Genomic DNA, 4,696 nt, shown 5'->3' on the forward strand with positions numbered 1-4,696 from the left:
CATCTCCAAGAAGCCTCTTGACTCCTAAAGGCATTTCAGTGATTTCTCCCGTTGCAGACGTGATGGCTGAGGGCCTTTGGCATGTTCCCTGTGGTTTGAAGGAGCTTAGGAAGAACCAGAGACCTCTTGGCCCTCTGATGCCCTCCCCCAGAACTCACCCCCTAGGCTCCTGGCTTTCTCTTTATTGGCATCCTTGTGAGATTCATAATTGTGTGAAATTGCATGAAATGTGCACTGCATTTGATTAGCTCTGCCTGCGGCTAACGGTAGGTACAGTATATGTATATACAGTGATTTTGAATTTAATGATTTTTGCAGTTAAGCCCGCTAGAGCTGGAGGGAATGTACAGTCACCAAGGTGAAGGCAGCAATTTACGGGGCAGCCTCTCCTCCTTCTCGCGCCTGGTGATCCAGCAGCCTCCACGTACGGTTGCCTAATTGGGAAAGAAAGAGAAGGTTTTGAGCAACTCGTTTCTATTCCTGAAGCAGCCCTCATTTTCCTTCACCACTTCCCCTCTTCTGTCCATCGAGGTGAGTGAGGGGGCATAAGTGGGGAAGGCTTAGACCGCCCTGCTCGCGGGCACTTTCTGGGCACAGAACACAGGCTCCCAGTGGTTTTGAGCTCTGAAGGGCCAGGCCCGCCTACCCCGAACTTGCCTTATCGCGAGGCACCTTATTGCCGGCCCCTCTCTGGTGATTCTGATTCGGTGGTTCTGGGGTGGGGTCTAGAGCCTGCATTTGTTTGGGCATTTCTGGAAATCCTTGGCAGGTTTGGGGGACAATTGGATTTGTCCGTAAGCAGAGGATAATGCCAGCTGACATCTTTCCTGTGCTTCCCTCGTTCATCTGTCCCTCTTCTTCTGAGCAGGTGGCTGTACCCCGTGTCAGAGGGGAGCGAGTGGGGGCCGCTGAGTGGGTCACCTGTGCAAGGGTGGGCCTTCTGTGTCCCTGGAGCTCTCCTGGGGCTCACGGGAGGCATGACGGGTGTCCCGTGTGTCTATGGGGCCTCAGAGAACAAGGGTGCAGAGAAGCCCCACGGAAGGCACCTTGGATGTGATAAATGGGGCATCAGGGAGGCTTCTCTTCCTGAGTATAGGCTCAGGAAGAGGACTGCTGCCACGATAAAGTGCCCGCGAGGGGCAGGCTGGATCAAAGGTCTTGCAGAGATCAGCATCACGAATGCCCGGGGACAAGGCGTGTGCCGGGGCCTCTCAGGCTCGGAGCTCAGACGGGGGTGTTCACAGCCCGGCAGGACACTTCTGGCTCTCGGCAAGGTCTTTGCAGAAGAGCCGGAAACGGACCGATTCCTGGCCTGCCCACTGGGGTCGTCGACTTTTCTCCAGCCCGGCCACGTTGTGAGATGCTTCCGCTCACTGGGGCCGGGCCGGGGCCACATTGTCCCTTCATTGTGGGAGGTTTCCAGCAAGTGCAAAATGACGCATCTGGGTGGGTTTGGAGAGCACGTGTGAATTTAGGCTCATTCGCCTTGCGGGTATGTGACACAGCAGCAGATCATCTGCACAACAGGTGTCATCGAATCCACAATCCAGGGTGACGAGAATGCAGCACAGGGCCCTTAGTGAAAACGCAGTGGCCCAGGATGATGGCAATGTGGACGCTGTTGGAGGTAGGAGGGGAGGGGAGGAGCCGTGACCCCGGGGCCCGTTTGGCTCACTCAGAAGCTAACTGCCAAGCCCAGGAGTCTGTCTGTGGGCCCGTTAGAGTCCTGGATTTTTTTTCTTTTTAATTTTTTTTAACGTTTATTTTTGAGAGAGAGAGACAGACAGAGAGTGAGCAGGGGAGGGGAAGAGAGAAAGGGAGGCACAGAATCAAAGCAAGGCTCCAGGCTCTGAGCTGTCAGCACAGAGCCCGACGCAGGGCTCGAACTCACGACCTGTGAGATCATGACCTGAGCTGAAGCCGGACGCTTAACCGACTGAGCCACCCAGGCGCCCTGAGTCCTGTTCTTAACGAACCAAGTTAGGACCAGACCTGACAGACACAACAAGAAATCAGCCCTACATGCCGGGGAGTCTGCAAGGGGGCACGGGAGTCCTGACGGTCTCTTCCTGGGCCTCTTTTCAAAAGTTGGAGGTGGATGTGCCAGAGGATACCTCTTGGTATCCTTCTTGGATAATTACCCAAATTTGGATCTCGTTGCTTTAAGGTTTGTTTTTTTTTTTTTTTCAGGGAGCTCAGGAGAGAAGCAAGTGTCATAGACGTTTCTGTCATCGCAAAGCTGAGGGTTTATATAATCTTGGGCGCTCCTGTGCGAGATCACTTGGAGGTGAGCTCTCGGGCGAGGAGGCGGGCACCTCGGGGGAGGGAAACGCAGAGAACACGGCCCCCTTCAGTCCTCTGCACCCTGGAAGGTTTCTTGAAGACATCATTGCCATGGTTTGCATTCTTGCCTCTGTTCCTGTTATATGTGTTCAAAATATTATGCCAATGCCCCCGATGGTCGTAGGCTTTCGTGTATTGTGGTTGCTCGTGATGGTGACACTCCCAGCCACCCTGCAGGTGGGAGGGGCGGGAGGTGGGAGGGGCGGCAGGTGGGAGGGGCCTTGAGCTTGGAGTCGGGCGTTCAGTTAGGGAGTTTGGTCCCTGGCTCTGCAGGTGACCGGCCTGTGCTCACGTGGCCTCTCTGTCTTTGCAGGCTGGACACCCGCTTGCTCACCCCTCGGGGTTGTTGTGAGCCAGGATGTGTGCGGACAGTTTGGCGATCGGCTCTGACATGTCCAGCTTCCCAGGCCTGTTTGTTTCTGACCCTGTTCTGCAGACTGAAGAGAAAGGTGTGGGGAAGCAGGGGTGCGGGAGAGAGCACTGAGCACGGGTGTGGTCCCAGCTGAGACGGTCAGCCTGATCCCCACCGGAGCCCGGGAGCAGGACACGTGCCACAGCGCTGGCCCCACCGTGAGGTGTGGGTGTTTGTCAAGGGCCACTGTTGGGAGGCACAGAGGCCATCCTGAGAGCTGCTGCTTTGTCCAGAAAGGGGGCCTCTGGGGCCATTGGCCGCCAATGGCTCCAAGAGCTAGGTGTCTGCACCCAGTGCACTGACGGGTCCAGCTGGGCACCAACGGCATCTCCTGTGCCCCTGGATGAGTTGTCACCACAACACACAACCTAAACGTGAATTTCGTACGGTTTACAGTAATACTGAGCGCAGTGTATCATAATCCTTGTGCCAAAAAATAATTCACAGCGAGGGGAAAGACGACACCCTTTTTCCTGTTTGCTCATCGCTCCTTGATTGAAATCCGTTAATAAACTTTGTGGAGAGGAGAGTGTGGGACCGTATCTGGCTCCTTCCATACCCCGCCACCCACATCAATCCTTAACGTCCTGCGGTCCGATGCTGTCTGGAGACCAGGGGGCCTCCTGACCTCTGCCTCGTGTGCAGGGCCCCCCAGACGGTCAAGGTCAACTGACTTGCTGAGACTGCTTCCTAGTGCAGAGCGCCTGGCAGACGTGGAGCCCTGAGGTGGGCGCTCCCTCTGAGTGTGACCGGCACGTGGACATGTGAAGCCAGAGCCGCTGTCTACAGCTGCACCCCTACGTCCGCCCACTCAGCAGCCTGTCCGCCCTCGTCCCAGATGGAGTCCAACCTACCTGTGCCCATTGCCTCACTTCCCCACGTTTCTAGCCATTTCTTTAAAATTTTTTTTAACATTTATTTGTTTTGTGAGAGACAGAGAGAGAGAATGTGAGAGGGGCGGGCAGAGAGAGAGAGAGAGACACACAGAATCCGAAGCAGGCTCCAGGCTCCGAGCTGTCAGCACAGAGCCCAATGTGGGCTCGAACCCATGAACCGTGAGATCATGACCTGAGCCGAAGTCAGACATTTGACTGACTGAGCCACCCAGGTGCCCCGATTCTAGCCATTTCTCACCTGGATCACCACACGTGCCTCCTACTCCCCCCTGCCTTGGTTTCCCCCATAAAACCCTCTCTCCTTAAGATCGCCAGATGGAGAATTCTAGAGTGTATCTCATGCTGTGCTTCTGTGCACGAAGTCCTTCAAGGGTCCCCTTCTGAGTTTCTCAGTGCGGGCAGCCATCCCAAAGTGCTGCAGATGGCGGGGCTTAAACAACACGTTTCCCACACTTCTGGAGGCTGGGAACCCAAGGCCAAGGTGTCGGTGGGGCTGGTTCTGCTGACGCCTCTTGTCCTGGCTTGCAGATGATGTCTTCTCACTGGTCCCCACATGGTTGTCCCTCTGTGCACACATCTCTACTTCTCCTCTTCTTTAGCGGACTCCAGTCCTCTGACTGGGGCCCCACCGATGTGACCTGGTTGAACCTTGGTTACCTCTTTGAAGGCCCATCCCCATTCATGGCGGGGGTAAGGGTGCCTCTTGGGGAATTGGGGGAAGATAACCCAGTGTAAACACCTGATATGGAGGTAGAGTCTGCTTATTTCTCCAAATGCCGCTCTCCTGGCCCTTGACCACCCCCGCCTGTACCCCATGCCCAGCCATGCGAGGGTAGTTCAGACCCTAAAGGTTTCTCAACATCACCAACTGTGCTTTTGCACAAGTGACCTACAGCCCATGACCCCCCACCCCCATCCCGGCCTGTTTTACTCTTGCCCCAGGCTCAGGGCTGTCACTCGGCATCGTCCGCTCCTGGTCCCAGGATGGCACCCACACCCTTTCCTTTTGGCCCCACATCACAGTCACCAGTGGGCAGTCTCTTCC

General features: G+C 55.8%; 1 long non-coding RNA gene across 1 annotated transcript; it reads left to right on the top strand.

Moving 5' to 3' along the window:
- Positions 1-357: 357 nt before the first annotated feature.
- Positions 358-3,303, top strand: LOC122214851. Its single transcript, XR_006200101.1, has 3 exons — positions 358-531; positions 2,191-2,287; positions 2,657-3,303. It is a non-coding gene; the product is annotated as an uncharacterized LOC122214851 (long non-coding RNA).
- The last annotated feature ends 1,393 nt before the right edge of the window (positions 3,304-4,696 follow it).

This window comes from Panthera leo, chromosome A3, assembly GCF_018350215.1.
Source record: "Panthera leo isolate Ple1 chromosome A3, P.leo_Ple1_pat1.1, whole genome shotgun sequence".
Lineage (NCBI taxonomy): Eukaryota > Metazoa > Chordata > Mammalia > Carnivora > Felidae > Panthera > Panthera leo.